General features: G+C 42.7%; 1 protein-coding gene across 1 annotated transcript in view; it reads left to right on the plus strand.

The window, feature by feature from the left end:
• The first annotated feature begins 8,664 nt into the window (after positions 1-8,664).
• Positions 8,665-18,440, plus strand: part of runx1 (RUNX family transcription factor 1) — a 270,658-nt gene continuing 260,882 nt past the window's right edge. Inside the window, exon 1 of the mRNA XM_039743515.1 lies at positions 8,665-8,731. The gene's annotated coding sequence lies outside the window, so the exon portion shown is untranslated. The remainder of the gene's footprint in view (positions 8,732-18,440) is intronic.

An 18,440-nucleotide genomic window follows, 5' to 3' on the forward strand; every position in this document is an offset into this window, starting at 1 on the left:
ATGGTGGCGCAGTGGGTAGCGCTGCTGCCTTGCAGTTAAGAGACGCCGGTTTGATTCCCGGGTCCTCCCTGAGTGGACTTTGTATGTTGTCTGCGTGGGTTTCCTCTCACAGTCCAAAGACATGCAGGTTAGGTGCATTGGCGATCCTAAATGATCCCTAGTGTGTGTCTGTGCCCTGCGGTAGGCTGGCGCCCTGCCCGGGGTTTGTTTCCTGCCTTGTGCTCTGGGATTGGCTCCAGCAGACCCCCGTGACCCTGTAGTTAGGATATAGCGGGATGGATGTTTAGTAAAATTAGAATAACATTGTATTAATTGGTGTAAATCAATTATTTATTAAAGTTACAGAACAGTGTATTAAAAAGACGTGATAATTAGACAGTAAAGCTTTACAAAACAGTGTAATAATGAGTTAGTAAAATTTTTCAGAACATTGTAATTAAAATGACTTGAAAATTAGTAAAGCTTTATAAAATACTATATCAATTAATAAAATTAACACAACAGTGTATTAAAAAAGACTCAATTGCTTAGTAAAAGATACAGAACAGTGCATTAAAAAGATCTGATAATTAGATAGTAAAGCTTGTGACAGATTAGGGTTTTGCTCGCACCCTTGCACCCTCAGACACCACGTCAGACACCAGATAAAAGTCCAATAATAGGATTTATTATAATAATAAAGTGCACAAAGCACGCTCCTCTCCACAATTCCCAATAAACAAACAATACACCAATACCCAAATCCTCCAATCTCCCAGACGCTTAGCCACCCTGCCTCCCAACTCAGCTCGTCTCATGATCCTTTTATACTCCCTGACCCGGAGGTGTTCCTGCCCAACAGTCCACAAGTCTTTATTCCTTCCGGGTCAGGGTAAATAGTCCTTTTCTCACCCCGGAAGCCCGTCGCTCTTCCTATGACGAACTTCCGGGTCATAGGCACTAAGAACTCTTCGGTCCCCCCTGCAGCTCCCTCTTGTGGCCCCCATGGCATCCAGCAGGGCGGTGCATAAAAACTCCATTGTCCATGATGCCCTGCTGGTCTTCTGGGGACCTCCATACTGCAAGGAGGGCTCCACCTGGCAGCTTGGGGGTATTGGCCGGGATAAACAGCCGGCCATCCTCCACAAGGTTTACTAAGTAATGTATTAATTAGTTAGCAAAAGGTGGCACAGAGGAGCAGTGGGTAGCGCTGCTGCCTCGCAGTTAGGAGACCCGGGTTCGATTCCCGAGTTTGCATGTTCTCCCCGTGTCTGCGTGGGTTTCCTCCCACAATCCAAAGACATGCAGGTTAGGTGCACTGGTGATCCTAAATTGTGTGTGTGTGCCCTGCGGTAGGCTGGCGCCCTGCCCGGGGTTTGTTTCCTGCCCTGTGTTGGCTGGGATTGGCTCCCGTGACCCTGTAGTTAGGATATAGTGGGCTGGATAATGGATAGATGGATGTTTAGTAAAATTAGAATAACATTGTATTAATTGGTGTAAATCAATTATTTAGTAAAAGTTACAGAACATTGTACTAAAAAGACGTGATAATTAGACAGTAAAGCTTTACAAAACAGTGTAATAATGAGTTAGTAAAACTTTACAGAACAGTGTTTTAAAAAACGCAGTAATAATTGGTTAGTAGAGCTTCACAGAACAGTGGAATAAAAAGCCGATAATTAGTGCATCTTCAAAGAACAGATCATAAGTAAAGCTTTACAAAATGGTGTAATAATTAGCTACTGAAATTAAAAGAACAGTGTGTTTAAAGGGACTCGATAATTTAGTAAAAGTTACAGAACAGTGTGATAATTAAAAAGTAAAACTTTACAAACTAGTGGATTAAAAAAGACTTGATAATCAGTTAGCCAAACGTTACAGCACAATCAATTCAGTTCACCACAGGCGGCCCCCACTGAACTTCTGGGCACATCTCAAGGAGAATTAAAGCAACCAGGATGCACCTGAGCACAACTTGGTGTGCCACAGCAATGGTTGCCAATACTTACAGCAATGAGAGCGTCCAGTTTGGGATTTCTAATAAATTTGCCAACCTTTCTGAAAGCAGGCTTTCACTTTGTCATTATGGGTAACATTGTGTAGATTGATGAGGAAGAATGACTAATGTATCTTTTTAGAATTAAATGTTCAACACAATAAACTCTGCAGAAAGTGAGCGGTGGTTCTGAATACTTTATGAAGACATTGCATAGTCAGCTCTAAAGAAGGCCCGGTGTTCAATCATTTTGAGCTTTACACCAGAATATATAAAGACTTGCTAATCAGTCAGTGTGAAACTTTACATTAGCCAGTGACGGAATTTTCATTTATAATAATAATAATTTGCATTTATATAGCGCTTTTCTCACTACTCAAAGCGCTCAGCATTTGCTTGTTAAGGGCCCAACAGAGCAGAGTCCCTTTTGGCATTTACAGGATTCGAACTGGCAACCTTCTGATTACCAGCGCAGATCCCTAGCCTCAGAGCCACCACTCCACCTTTTCAGTCATTAGGCAGTTAGATGAGACTTTAAAGGGTGCCCAGTGGACAATCAGCCACTCATTTTACATTTAAAAACATTTTGATAGTCAGTAGAACTTGACCACACACTGTACTGTAAATGAGCTCATGAAGTCAAGTGTGCAGTCAGTGTACACTTACAGTTTATTATAATGAATATTACAGGATGTCACATTGCAGAAGCTTTTAAAATCAATAAATAGAAATATATAAACACCCCCACACACTATAATCAGAAGACAAACCAGAATAGCTATAAAACAAGAACATTTAAAAGAATAAAAGGAAAACTTCTGCCTCGGCCAGTGCCAGAGCCAGTACCAGTGAGACATTATACGGGCATATTGCTGTTGGTATAAAGGATCCCCCTTTATGTATCTTGATGCACTTCTGCTGAATAACACATTGGCTGAAAGTCTGTGCAGCATTGTTCATAATGGCACTCAGTTCGCTATGAACGCCAGGGGGTTAACAGTGTGTCCCATAACTGAGCCTGCCCTTTTAATTATCTTCTTGATTCGGTGGGATGCTCTTGATGTGATTGGCCGTCAAATTAACATACAGCATGGCCGCTTCAGGTGACTTTTACACCTCTGTGAACAGGCCGCCATCTCCTGGTGGACACATCATAGCAAAGGGATCCATAAAATGGTGGGAGAAAAGACAAAATGCAAATAATTAAAAAAATGTGTTAAGGTGACGTCCAAAATCAAACCTCAAATTTAGAATCTATGTGTTTAAAACCTTATAACCGACACAGAGTAAGGTCTCTGTATTCACCGTTGTTTACATGTCAGTACCACCGGCGAAAACTGAAATCCGCAAATATTTTCACTTAGATATGCAATTTTAAATGTTTTTCACAGAAGCGAATCCAACTAATGTGAAATATTGAAAAGAAATAAACAAGATATTTCATGTTATCCATAGTTAATTGATCATTTTAATACGTTTATAAGTTTACATACCTGCAAACATTTTACAAAACATAAACAGTCTGAATTAGCGTAAGCTGCCCTAATTCATAGAGTTCATAAGAAATATAATGATTTACTTAATGAGTACATAATAAACAAGAGCAGTTGTGCCTTATATTTGAAATATTAAAATGTGTACCTCAATTTCATCGTTTAAAGTCTAAATATTGTTACAGAAACTTGCCATTTTTCATCCTCTGATAGCGATTCACAGAGGGCTAGTAAAGGATCAAGAATGTTGGTAACTACTGACGTTGAAATACTCCAAAACGACACCCGACATCCAGTCATTTTTAACTTTCTGCGAGTGGATCTTAAAGGGTTGGGACCACCAGTAGGTAATCAAATATCAAAAATATGATTAGATTTGTGATCAGCAACCTCGAAACTGCATAAAACAACACTCTACATGTCTACATTATGGAGTTTTGTGGAAAGGAGTAACTTTGACCCCTTCGTAACCCATTAGCAGGTGAATTCCTGGGGTCTGTTGATGTGCCATGCACAACTTCAAGTCTATTTTTCCCGAACACATCTATTGGTTTACTCTTTTATCATAAGGGTGTCATTTCCTGAAGAACATCTGGTCCAGAAATTACCTAAAAATGAAGAGGGGAGAACCCCAAAAAGATTGATGTCTTGTATAAGGACTTCAATTCCCAGCAGCCTCAGTATACAGTAACTAGCTGTTCACTCTGAGGCTGATGGGAGAAAGACAATGAGGTGCTGGATTTAAAATGGAAGCTGTAAGAACTCAGGAGGGTCACAACGGTATAGGGTGTCATTATTATAAAGCTTTCACCCCTTCATTTGGATTACAATTAGCGCTATCCTAAATCATGCATCGATTCATTTTCTGAAGCCGACTCGTGGGGACAACAGTCTCAGCACTGATGGCCAAATTTCCCTTTTCCCAGCCACATTTGTCAACTAATACTAGTGATTTTTTTAATCCTTTAATCGCCATATACAATTTCTTGTATTAGAATTTGTTATTTTTCGCATACCCCAACTTACTCTCCAGAGAGTTTTTTATTTTTTTTTTTCAGAGCACAGGGTTAGAGCCCCTGGAGCAATTGCAGGTTAAGGGCCTTGCACAAGGGCCCAAGGGAGCAGCATTCCTTCTGTCACTGCCGGGATTTGAACTGGTAACCTTCAAGTTACCATCCCAGAGTTACCAATACAGTGGAACCTCGGGTCACGAACGTCTCGGACCACGTACAAATCAGGCTACGACCAAAAAAGTTCACCAAACCTTTGCATCTGTTCACGACCACACACTCGGGTGACGAACTAGCCAGTTTCCCTTCCGGTTTGTACGCGCCGATGATTTCCGCACGTGTTCAGTCTCTCCCTGTACATTGTTCTCAGTCAGACGTGTGTGCAAGCAAGGTTAGTTTTCTTGGTTGTTTATGGTTAGTTTTTGTATAAATTACAGATTTTTCAAATGTTAATTTTTTTCCTCATTAAAAAATACGTGTTTACAGCGGGCGGTTTGTAAGGCTGTAGCGTGAACTCCTGCAATGTTAGTTTTCTCTGTTCAAGGTTTTCTCAATGTTATTCAATCTTTTTACATTTACACTGTGTATTCTATGGTATAATTAACTATTTTTTTTGCATAAAAAATATATATTTATATACAGTTCGTACGGTCTGGAATAGATTAATTGTATTTACATACAATCCTATGGGAGAAATTAGTTCGGGTCACGACCAAATCAGGCTGTGACCAGAGTTTTGGAATGAATTACAGTCATGACCGTGACGATGCGGGTTCGACTCCATGCTCCCATTGCTGTTCAGGAGCCCTGGAACCCAACACCGTCGATAATGTCACCGAGTTGAGTTAGACAGTTGAGACAATAACAATTGAGCAAGGGGATGGTAAAGATGTGCAAAGTGCTTTTATTTAAAAAGACAATCAAAAACAAAGTGTTCAATAAATAGTGCTGTGCAGTTCAAAGTCTTATATATAAATAATCCAATAAAAGAAAATTGTGGAAGTTAAAACAATAGAAAAAAAGATCCTTTAAAACCAGAGGTTAAAACGTTCATACAGGAGCAGTCTTTAAGATCATGCCAAGCCCAGTGCTTCTTTTCAACTAGTGTTAGCATTAGCGTCTCACCTGCTTCTCCCATACGGGCCCTTCAACAGGCGAGACGCTCTCACTCTGCAGCTGCCCTTTTCCATCACAAACACAGGTCTGGAGACCTCCCGATCCTGGCTTCGGTCTGGCACTCATCCCAGACCTGAGACTTGGAACCTTGATTTCCAGGACGCCCATATCAAGGACTACAACACCAACCTTGCGAACCCCGCTGCCTTTCCGTTTTGCCTTTCCCTAGTCACTCCCACTACCTGATCGCTCAGCGGGAGTGACTTCAACTCAAACGCCTGGGTGTCGACCTAACACCCAGCTTCCTCGCAGCTGCCCACGAGTGCACTTTCCTCGCCCACATGCTCCGCGTGTTTCTGTCTCTCTTGCACTGCCATGCTTCCTCGCTCCCTGTAACCTCCGTCCTCTTTTCCTTTCTCTCGTTCTTTTTTTCTTGTTCCCTCCCAGACGACTCGCGCTTCTTTTATACAGCGAGGGGCCATAGCAGCTGCAGCACATTAGCCACGGGAACAATCACGGATGTGGGCAGTTGCTCCTGTGCACTCGGTGAGAAACGCCCACACCGCAGATCGCCCCGTGGCTTGCTATGGCCCAACGCCCCCTCACTAAGCCGCGAGCGCGTTGATTATTTATATAAATGGCCTTTGCTTAGCGAGCTGTGGACCCATAACACATTCCGTTGTACTGTGGGATTCCAAGGCATTCCCAGGCCATCAGTGAGCCCTGAGTCTTCCCCAGGGTCTCCTCCCAGCTAGTCATGCCCATTAAACTTCTACAGGGAGGCATCAACTAGGCACTTGTATCAGATACCCAGACCTCCTCACCTGGCTCCTCTCGATTTGGAGGGTCAGTGGTTCTACTCCAAACCTTTCCCAGATGTCTGCACTACTCACCCTGTCTCTAAGGGAGAGCCCAGCCACCCTGAGAAGAACGCTCATCTCGGCTGCTTGTATCTGTACTCTCATTCTTTCAGTCCTTACCCATAGGCGAAGGTAGGAACGTAGGTCAACTGACGCACCTCTTTCTTCACCACTGCAGATCGGAGTTTTCCACCCCAGTCATTCTGTTGATCTCACTATCCCATTTCCCCTCACTCTTGAACAAGACCCCCGAGATAAACTCCTCCTCTTGAGGCAGCATCTCATCTCCCTCTCAGAGAGGACAGTCCACCTTTCCTAAATTAGTGGTTCATAAACTTTTTTTTCCTTTCAACCCAATCTTTTAGTGTCTTTGAGGCCCAGTCAATGACGGCCATCCCCTTAGACAGACAGCACTGACGGTTATAGAGGGGGGACCCCCCGAAGTATCGTGGAGAATCACCGGCGACAGTCATAGTCGAGCAATGTTGATTGCAAGACACTTCATAAAAACCAAACTTGACCCTTTTCCATTAAATACTGGGGTGGCCCACGACCCCGCATGACCCAAAAGACAGCGACCCATAACACGAAATATATAAGTAACAATTCCCTAAAGGATTACAGTTTTTTTTCTGGAGTTTTTTTTTTTTTTTCACTTGTTTGTGTGGTTTTGTTTGGTTTGGAAGTCGTAGTCCGAGGCCTGAGCAAGTGACGTCAGCTTGTCGATTGCCTTCCGTGAACGCTCAAATCTGCAGATGCATATCCCGTAATTACAGAGACCTGACTGTATACTTAGCCAAGAAAATGAATTTTTTGAAAATCATAGATCATAACAACTGAAAGCGAAACACAATTTACAATTGTAACCACAATTACAATTTCAAATTCGCACAAATTGTTTGCTCATCAGTAGCCGTCATCATCCTTGTCATGTTTTCAAGTTGACTATCATGGGGAGAGTACGTCGGGCGGGTCTGATTCTCTTATGGAGTTTTGCTCTCCACTGACACTTCAAGATATTCTTAAATATATTTGGACTCAGGGACTTCTACTTTTCTTTATTGAGCATTTCCCAGCAGACCAAATTTAAATATCTTGACCCACTTTCTCCTGCCACATTGAACAGGGTAATAATAATAATAATAATAATAATAATAATAATAATAATTCTTCACATTGATATAGAGCTTATTTTGCTAATCAAAGTGCTTTAACATAGTCCGTGGGGAGCCACTTTAACCACCACTAATGTGCAGCATCCACCTGAATGATAAGACGGCGGCCATTTTGTGTCACATTAGCTATTAGGGTGGTGAAGGGGTTAGCCAATTAGAGACAAGGGATGATTAGGGGGCCAGAATAACATGGTTTTGGAGGGCAAATTAGCGTGGACATCGGGATACTCCTAACTCTTTATGACAGATGCCCAGGGATCTTTACGTAATGATCACAGAGAATCAGGACCTCATCCGAAGGACGGTGCCATTTTTACAGCACAATGTCCCCGTAATCACTGCACTGGGGCATTGGGATCCACATTCAGACTACAGGGTAAGTGCACCATGCTGCCCTCACCAACACCTTTTCCAAGCTTTTCCTGGTTGGTCTCCCATCCAGGTATTGGCAGGGCCCGAAAATACTTAGCTTCAGGTGGATGACCTCTTCTGGTATAGCTGCTGGGTAATGTGGGTAGTGCATTCAGCCCCTTGTATAGGGTGATCCAGATCTAATTATGCAATTTTCATTACGCTATAACGTATTACGTTTATTACATAGAAAATCACCCAAAAAATCCCAGACCATTGAGAAATGTGCGAACTGACAACATGAAGAATCGTCTTTGCGCCGTACTGGAATCATCCCCACATAAATGAAACTCATCCAGATGATCCGGATCTGCATAATTAGATCTGGACCACCCTGTATGAATCAGGAGCATGTGGGGCCCCTAAAGGAGACATGCATTGGCGTTGTTTGTAAATCCTTTCTGCTGTTTTCACAATTTGCCTTCTGACAACACCTGATTCGTTTTTTTTTTAAATTAAGGAGGCTGACTGCACTACCCACATTACCCAGCAGCCATACCAGAAGCCTATAGAACTGATGGTAGCGGATAACCAGACCCCTTATTCACCATCTTGGTTGAGCTAGTCGATGGAATGACTTGCTGCAGCAGTTCTCGGCGAGAGCCGAGACTCTAAGCAGAGCAACCTCGTGATTTCCTGTGAGGACTGGCAGAAGCATCAGCAGGAGGCCGCACTCGGAGGCTCTGAAACTGTAAGTGTACATTTGTGCTACTGAGATAAAGCTGAGATAAAACTCGATTCCATGGGCACGTGCACACGCCCTAACTGTAATTCAGGAAAACACACAAAAAAAAATAAAATAAAATGAAGCAAAGAGGACGTTGTGGCCGATCAGAAAGTGTGTGGTTCCTTGTCGCGGCCGCCTGCGGCACTCTGAGCAAGGCAGGATGTCATTATGTTCTTCTTTCATTTCTTGGTCTGCTGGCTCCAAATAATAAAATGTGTGGCTGTGCCCGGCTCACCGTAGCCATCATTGCCAAGTCCAGTTTTGTTCATTTTCACCCACACCCTCACCAAACATTTTTTTTCGTTTTTTTTGTTCCATCCCATGTGGTACACAAACTTAAAGTCACTGAGGGCCTGCAGGTGGAGCCTTCTTGACAGCCGGGCGTTTACAAACAGTGGCCAAGTTAGCAAAAAGGAGACGGAAAGTGCCTCTCCGCCGAAGTGCACGATCACCGGCACTTTCGCTTGGGTGTTGTACTGAGACTGCCAAAAGGCCAGGACTTTGTTGTCACGATTTAATCCATGGACTCCTGAGTTACAGCATGTCGAAATGATTAGGACAGCATAACAAAGTCAACAGGGGCAGGAATGGCTGCACATACAACTGTTGGTGTTGGCATCGAGGGCACCAAAGGGAACGAGGCGGAACTTGAGGTTAGAATAGAACAGACCGCACACACCACAAACACACAACCATCATCGAGACTACTAAGAAACACATAAACAACATCTGTGATAGTCTACTGGAAAAAAAACACACACACACGACACTATGAGGGTCCACACACACACACACACACACACACACACACACACACACCAGACACCAAGAGTACCACTAAGAAAAGGCAGAAGCAGCACACCGCCTCAGAGCATCTACACACAGCACCTAAATAACACTAATGGCATATTGGTGTTCATGTGTGTCTAGCAGCATTCGGGTGTTCGTTTGGACAGACTAGATGAGAGTGTGTGACGTTCACATGCAGAATGCATAAGCGGACATTTTCTTGCAGATTTTGAAGGGGCTGTTTAGTGCATCTGTGGGTGCTGTGAATCGGCCTGTAGTCTGTTTAGTGTGCCTAGGACAATAATAACACTCTACAGTATAAAAGCAAATATATACCGTATATACTCACGTATAAGTCGGGTCTTGAAACCTGAAAAATCGATCAGAAAATCGGACCTCGACTTATACGCGACACTTAATTTTTTTTTCTTGCTTTCTCCGATCTCACATCAGTTTCTCAGACACATTGAATTTTGTTGCAGCAGTGCAGTTACCGATTTCTTTCGCTACTTCATATTTTCTTCTGATCGAACGCTCCATCTCAGATAAGGGATGCTCTTACGATAAAGGAATATGAGTGGGTGCGATACAAAAAACAGAAAACAGTGCAAACATTGCTTCGGAATAGTTCGGGTATCACTGTGTGGTCACGTAGGCACGCAAGAGCGAGAGATTAGGAGTACACCGCATTGCCCCACCCACATAGATAATAAAAAAGGCCGTGTGCTCCATGTTTACTCTCTCCGGTGGGCGTTAGCATATCGTAATCTCTTGGACCAATAGCATGAGTTTTCCGCATTCGACTTATATGAGCGACATTACAAAATACCAGAAATTATATGGTAAGCAGTATGCGTCAGTCAGTCAGTCGTTTTCTAACCCGCTTAAGTCCTGAACAGGGTCGTGGGGGTCTGCCGCAGCCTATCCCAGCTAGCATAGAGCGCAAGGCAGAAACAAACCCTGAACAGGGTGCCAGTCCATCACAGGGCAAGAACAAACATCCACACACACACACACACACACACACATCCCTACCACACACTAGGGCCAATTTAGAAAATGGCAAACCACGTAACCTGAACGTCTTTGCACTGTGGGAGGAAAACCGGAGCACTAAGTAAATATCAGTATATTGTTAGGACAAATAGGGCAGTATAAAATGAAGTGTTGGGGTCTTCATGGAGGTTCCTGATTGTTTAGCGATGTTGCTAATATGAATTCAAAATAAAGTGGTAACGAAGGAATGCTATCGATCAGTGATTTTGTCGCCACCGCAGGTGAGGTTGTTGCTGTGGGCAGTTGGGGTTAACATTGTACATTTGCATTTACTTGCGTAGCAAATGCTTTTATCCAAAGTATATAAATATACTCAGCAAAAAAAGAAACGTCCCTTTTTCAGGACTGTGTATTTCAACAATAATGTTTTACAAATCCAAATAACTTTCCAGATCTTCATTGTAAAGGGTTTAAACAATGTTCTCCATGCATGTTCAATTAACTATAATCAATTAATTAACATGCACCTGTGGAATGGTCGTTAAGACCTTAACAGCTTACAGAAAGTAGGCATTTAAGGTCACAGTTCTAAAAACGCAGGACACTAAAGAGACTTGTCTACCGACTGTGAAAAACACCCAAAGAAAGATGCCCAGGGTCCCTGCTCATCTGCGTGAACGTGCATTAGGCATGCTGCAGGGAGGCATGAGGACTGCTGATGTGGCTAGGGCAATAAATTGCCATGTCCGCACTATGAAACGCCTAAGACAGCGCTACAGGGAGACAGGAAGGACAGCTGATCATCCTCGCAGTGGAAGACCACGTGTAACAACACCTGCACAGGATCGGTACATCCGAATATCACACCTGTGTGACAGGTACAGGATGGCCACAACAACTGCCCGAGTCACACCAGGAACACACAATCCCTCCATTAGTGCTCAGACTGTCCGCAATAGGCTGAGAGAGGCTGGACTGAGGGCTTGTAGGCCTGTTGTAAGGCAGGTCCTTACCAGACATCACCAGCAACAACGCCACCTATGGGCACAAACCCACCTTCGCTGGACCAGACAGGAGTGGCAAAAAGTGCTCTTCACTGATGAGTCACAGTTTTGTCTCACCAGGGGTGATGGACGGATTCGTGTTTATCGTCGAAGGAATTGAGCACGTCTGGGACCTGTTGGATCGCAGGGTGAGGGCTAGGGCCATTCCCCCCAGAAATGTCCAGAAACTTGCAGGTGCCTTGGTGGAAGAGTGGGGTAACATCTCACAGCAAGAACTGACAAATCTGGTCCAGTCCATGAGGAGGAGATGCACTGCAGTACTTCAAGCAGCTGGTGGCCACACCAGATACTGATTGGTACTTTTGATTTTGAGCCTCCCTTCATTCAGGGACACATTGTGAAACATTTTTAGTTTATGTCTTATGGTGTTGACTCTTTTAGTGTTCATACAAATATTTACACATTAAGTTTACTGAAAGTAAAAACAGTTGAAAGTCAGAGGACGTTTCTTTTTTTGCTGAGTATATATATACAGTGGAACCTCAGGTCACGAACGTCTCGGACCACGTACAAATCAGGTTATGACCAAAAAGTTTGACAAACTTTGGCATCTGTTCACGACCACGCACTTGGGTGATGCCAACGAAAGAAGAGAAGAAGCGGGCCACTAGGGTGGAGAAAAGAAGAGCTGCTCAGGAAACAGCAAGCGCATCTGTTGTTCTCTTCTGTGTATTGTATTGTATTGACCCCCTTCTTTTTGACACTCACTGCACGCCCAACCTACCTGGTTCTCTTTGAACTGCCTTTCCCGAGGTTTCTTCCATTTTTTTCCCTACTGGGGTTTTTTTTGGGAGTTGTTCCTTGTTTTCTTAGAGAGTCAAGGCTGGGGGGATGTCAAGAGGCAGGGCCTGTTAAAGTCCATTGCGGCACTCCTTGTGTGATTTTGGGCTATACAAAAATAAATTGTATTGTATTGTATTATATCAACCTCTGAGCAAACGAATGGCAAACGTACAGAGAAAGAGGATGAAAACTAGGAATGCTCAAATCAAGTGTATTCATTGCATGTTATCGTGCAGTGCAGTTACTGATATATATATATATATACAGTGGAACCTCAGCTCATGAATGTCTCTGAACACGTACAAATCGGGTTACGACCAAAAAGTTCGCCAAACTTTTGCACCACACACTCGGGTGACGAACAAGCCAGTTTCCCTTCCGGGTTCATACGCATCGATGATTTTCGCACATGTTCAGTCCATCCCTGTGCATTCCCTGTGCAGCAAGCGAACAAGCGAGAGAGAGAGAGAGAGAGAGAGAGAGAGAAGGCAGTTAAAGAAGGCACCGGGCTTGTTTTCAAAGAGACTGCTTCGAGCATTGTTTTAATCTCGTTGTATCTAATGAAGACTTTTTTCTATTGGATTTTAACCTCGACTTCATTTCTGTTTTTATGGGATCATTTATTTATTCAAGGATTCTGAAAGCACTGCACTTTATTTAATTTGGACATTGTTTTTGATTGTTGTTTTGTTGATTTTAATAAAAGCACTTGCCACTTTTTACACCATCCGATTGCTCCATTGTTGTGCCTCACTGTCGTGCTCATCGCTAATATTACTGACGGTGATGTGTTTAAGGGCTCCCGGAAGCAAGATGGGAGCGTGCAGCAAACCCGAATCGTCACAGACTTTACCTCAAAACTGTATACTCCTCTCCACCCAGTTCTTCCTCACTTCCCTCATGCCAGAACTCGACTCATGCAAGGTTAGTTTTCTTGGTTGTTTATGGTTAGTTTTTGTCTAAATTACGGATTTTTCCAATGTTCATTTTTTTCCCCTGTGCTTAAAACTCATTAAAATAAAGTGTTTACAGCGAGCGGTTCATAAGGCATAAACTCTTGCAATGTTAGTTTTCTCTGTTCAAGGTTTTCTCAGCGTTATTCAATGTTTTTACATTTAGTTTACTATTACACTGTGCATTCCATGGTATAATTAGCTATTTTTGGGCTTAAAAATGTAAACAAAAATCTATATTTGCATACAGCTTGTACGGTCTGGAACGTATTAATTGTATTTACATACAATCCTTTGGGGGAAATTATTTTGGGTCACGACCAAATTGGGTTTGAGTTTTGCAACGAATTACAGTCGTGACCCGAGGTTCCAATGTATATGTATATATCTCCATATATATAAAATCCAATGTCTGTCTGTCTGTCTGCATGCATGTCTGTCCGCTTTTCACTTAACGGATTTAGATCAGATTTTTTTCTGTAATTTGCTTGAACATTCCAGTAGATTTTACGACTTCTCTATTTGCGCTAAGAATCATGTATCAGTATGAAGTATAATGTTCTTACATCTGTAACGCCTTTCTTATTGTATCTGTATGTCTTCTTATTGCTGCCAGTCTGTGCATCACTTCTAGCCTTTTATCAATAGCAGTGTATGAGAACAAACTGAACCGAAATGAAATCGGCGTTGAATGTTTCACAGTGTCACTCAGGTCTTTAGTAATTGGTAGGGCAGGCTGACATCCCTGAGGCCTCTGAGGTGGTAAGCTGTTGTTGTGCCTTCTTTACCGAGGCATCAGTGTGTTTGGCCCAAGTTAGGTCCTCTGTGTGGTGTACACCGAGGTATCCACCCTCTCAACCTGTACTGTAGGAGGTTTTAGGGCTTTCTTCTGTTTTCTCCCGAAGTCCATAGTAATAGGGTGTTGTACCGTGTTCGCCATTATGGATCTGGTGAGAAGTCAAGCAAAATGACCCCTTTTATTGGCTAACTAAAAAGATTGCAATATGCAAGCTTTCAAGGCAACTCAGGCCCCTAATCTTGCCTGAAGAAGGGGCCGTAGTTGCCCCAAAAGCCTACATATTGTAATCTTCCTAGTTAGCCAATAAAAGTGGTCGTTTTGCTTGACTTCTCATTACTCCCAAACTCCATAATCAGCTCATGTCTTGCTAAGCCTGCACATTGTTGTTACATTTCAGGCCTACCACAGGCCTGGTCCAGTCTCTTGGTGTTGTAGATTCACTCTATGCATCATCTTCAAGATCAGACCGTGTAGGACGGAATATGTTGAACAACACCTAGTCCTGGCTTTAGTCTTGTCATGACTGGACTACTGCAACTCAAAGCTGGCAAGAGTAATCGCATGTGTCATCAAGCCGCTGAAGATGACTGAAAATGCAGCAACACACCTGGTGTGGGCGCACATCACTCCTCTTTTCAGATCCTTACAGTGGCTTCCTATTGCAGGCACAAATGAAGTCCAAATCCTAGATGTTTGCCTACTGAGTTGTCAAAGGGTCGACACCTTCCTCTATGGAGGCACTCAGGTGGCCCTATGCTCCTTCTCCACTACTCTGGTCTCCTGATGAATGGTGTCTGGTGATGCCACCTCTGCTTGGTATCAAAATCTCAATCCAGACACTTTTGTTGTGTGGCTCCTGGCAGGTGGAATGAGCTGCCCACCTCCATCTAGAATTCTGTGTCTAAGAAGTGTTTGAAGACCCTCTTGTTTGCCTAACTGAGCTGAGCTGTTAGGTTTTGTAACCTAGGAATTGTAATTTGCTTTCATTTTGTTCTGAGCTCTGATGGTCAAGTTGTTCACCTAAAGAGTCCCCCAGAGAGATGTTCACTTAAAGATGTTGACCTCTTTTGTAAGTTGCTTTGGATAAAAACATCTGCTAAGCCAAGAAATGTCAATGTTCTTGCAAAACAAATCAGGACAATGCCTGACATGATTACAACACCTTCCATTGCCGTCGCCCATTTCTCTGATGATCCAGCACATTGCCCGTGTGAGCATTGTGATGTTATCCAGTTGACTTTCCTCTCATCCTGGATTATGATGACCAGACATCCCAGATCATCAGTTTTGGGAGAATCCAGGCACTAGATCTTGACTTAACTTTATTCACACAGACTCTAAATTCCTAGGATATTGAGAATTTCGAATGGCAGCCCAATAGGGTACCCCTATGGTATTCGGTAATCCCCCCATTCTTCACCTTCACTGGGATTCAGAACCTTGCTTCCTGACTACATCCAATAAGAATTCTGACAGAAATTGCAGGCGTCCGATGTCGGAGCTTTTAGTCACACCAGAGAGCATTAACAGAAAACCGAGGAGAGCCTGCGTCAGTTGGTTAGCCTGAAAAGCAGATGGTTCGAGTTAGAGAATAAGAGCGCCTTTTATCTTCTGAAGACCTCCAGCTCACCTCCCGGAGCAGCTGTTCCACCCCCGACCCTTTGACAGCCCCTGTCTGGAGTTCAATAGCGAGTCCGTGTTTGAGTCGAGCTGAGTCACCAAGAGGGAGTGTGAATCCCAAATTCCACAAGCTTTGCTCAAAATGGTCTGTTATTTGCTCCCAGCACCGTAAAGTGAGAAAAAACACGCGGCTTACTGTGAGTAGTTCTGGAATGCCACACAAGTGGACTTTGTTATAGCTGAAAATGGCCAAAATGGAGTGATAAAAAGTATGGTGATTATTAATGAACCTTAAAATGAATTGCAATGGATATCTCAGGTTGACAAAGAGGTTTCCTACTTATGAGTAAGTCAGGACGTAGCAAGCCATGGATGTCAGCTGATTTATACTGAGTGGCAGGCTAAACCCGCTGTTCACACCTCAGGCACAGCCGAGCAACACCAGGACAACAACCAGTGCTTATTTCACAAATGGACTTGTCTCTTTCACCTAACCTCTGACTTAATAACAAAAGAAATTAGACAAGCCAGAGGAGACCATTGGCTCCATCAAACTCATTAGCTAAGAGCTCACCTGTCCCAATATCTCATCCAGACACTTCTTAAAGGATCCCAAGATTTCTGCTTCAACTCCATGTCTTGCCAGTTTGTTCCAGATTCCCACATCTCTTTGAATACAGAAGTCCTTCCTGGTTTCATTTCTAGATACCCTTGACCTCACTGATCTCATAGTTGTGAGTCATACTTTTAAAATGAAAGTGTCTGGATGGTTTTCTTTATCAAAGTGTCCAGCTGTGTCTTCTTCATTTATTCTATATGATCAATCCAGTAGTAGCTACGTAGCTATGGGCAGAAGGCAGAAAACAAACCTGGACAGTGTGCCAGTCCTTTACCAATTAACACCCATTCACACTCAGTCATTTTAGAGTCGCCCAGCGCAGATGTCATTTAGACACAAATCGTGTTCAAGGATGGCCAAAATATGTAAATGAGTTAAAAGCCAGGATGAAAATCTGAATCCTGTCACAATTTTCTACCTATTTTTGTAACGCAACGACGTCTGGACGGAAAGTTCAAACACTAAAAAATCACAGTTTATCATCACCCTCTAATGGCACACAGCACACCTTTAGCGTACAGCCTGGCACAAGCTTATCACCTTTGTTTCTCCACATTTCCATTTTCAGGTGTGCATTCTGTTTGTAGGCTTTCTATGTTTGAAATGAGGAAAAACCAAATCAGATTTGATGACGAGCTCACAGCAGTAATTACAGTTCATTACCGTCTCTCCTTTGTGGTGCTGTGTTTGACCTTAATGGTTACTGCGCAGTGCTGTGAGTCGGGGAGTTCTGGAATCATCATCCTCCTCCTCGTGGACACAAAATACTGGCATCGATGAGCTTTATAGGCATGTGACCAACGTTCAACCTAAATGAGAAAAACTGGAAACGCGGCATTGCTTATCTGAGCATTTTAAACGGCCTTTCATGAGTGTGAAATATGGAAGAAAATATCTCCTATATAGTGCCTTTCATATCTGTCTGCACCATTAAGTGCCTTTCACATTAATCTGTGTACTATATTACTTAGTCATTGTCTGTTATATAGTGCCTTTCATATCTATCTATCTATCTATCTATCTATCTATCTATCTATCTATCTATCTATCTATCTATCTATCTATCTATCTATTATATAGTGCCTTTCATATCTATCTATCTATCTATCTATCTATCTATCTATCTATCATATAGTGCCTTTCATATCTATCTATCTATCTATCTATCTATCTATCTATCTATCTATCTATCTATCTATCTATCTATCTATCTATCTATCTATCCTGCTGACTATACTAAAATTAATATCTATATAGTGCCTTTCATATGTATGTATCCTGATTTTTCCCACCGGCACTTTTCCTTTCTATCCATGTATGTTTTTTGTCTTCTTCTTAGAGTGTTTTTGGACTTTGCCCTCTCTAATATCTTCTTACATCTCTAAGTCTCTGCTTTCTCTGTTTCTCTGCCTTTCTTATTTTATCTTTATGTCATCTTATAGCTGGCAGTCTGTTCATCACTTCTAGTTCTTTATCAATAGCAGTGTATAAGAACAAACTGACCTGAAATGAAATTGCTGTTTTACAGTGTCACTCAGTGTCGTACAGTTTGCCTTCTTAGTAAGGTAATGCAATTCTATGCTGGCTCTGAATGTGTATTGGGATTCCTAGTGACAATTCTCTGGACTCGCATTATATGTGCTTCAGAATTAAAACAAAAGTTACACCCACTGGCGCTGATTCAGTCTTTTATGACACAAGTGTCTCCCAACAACATCATTGCTGCTTTGCATATCCAATAACATAGACGTGAGCATGGCAATGAAAAAGTGTCATAGACTGGAAGTAAATGTTCAACCAAATGACACAGTGGCCAGTGCTGTAAATGTTACAGATTGGCTTTTGACTGACTTTGACTGTTCTGTGGACTGGCATCAAATGTGCTACTGGAAGACATACCCTGGACAGGCTGCCAACTGTTTATTAAATCTGTTTATTTAATGGATGGCATTGATTGTACTGTAGACTGGTACTAATTGCAATATAGATTAGGAACAAATGGGCAGCATAGGCGGGTTCTGAAAGTGTATTTTGTGAATGCCTATTAATA

The sequence above is a fragment of the Polypterus senegalus genome, chromosome 2 (genome assembly GCF_016835505.1).
Source record: "Polypterus senegalus isolate Bchr_013 chromosome 2, ASM1683550v1, whole genome shotgun sequence".
NCBI lineage: Eukaryota > Metazoa > Chordata > Cladistia > Polypteriformes > Polypteridae > Polypterus > Polypterus senegalus.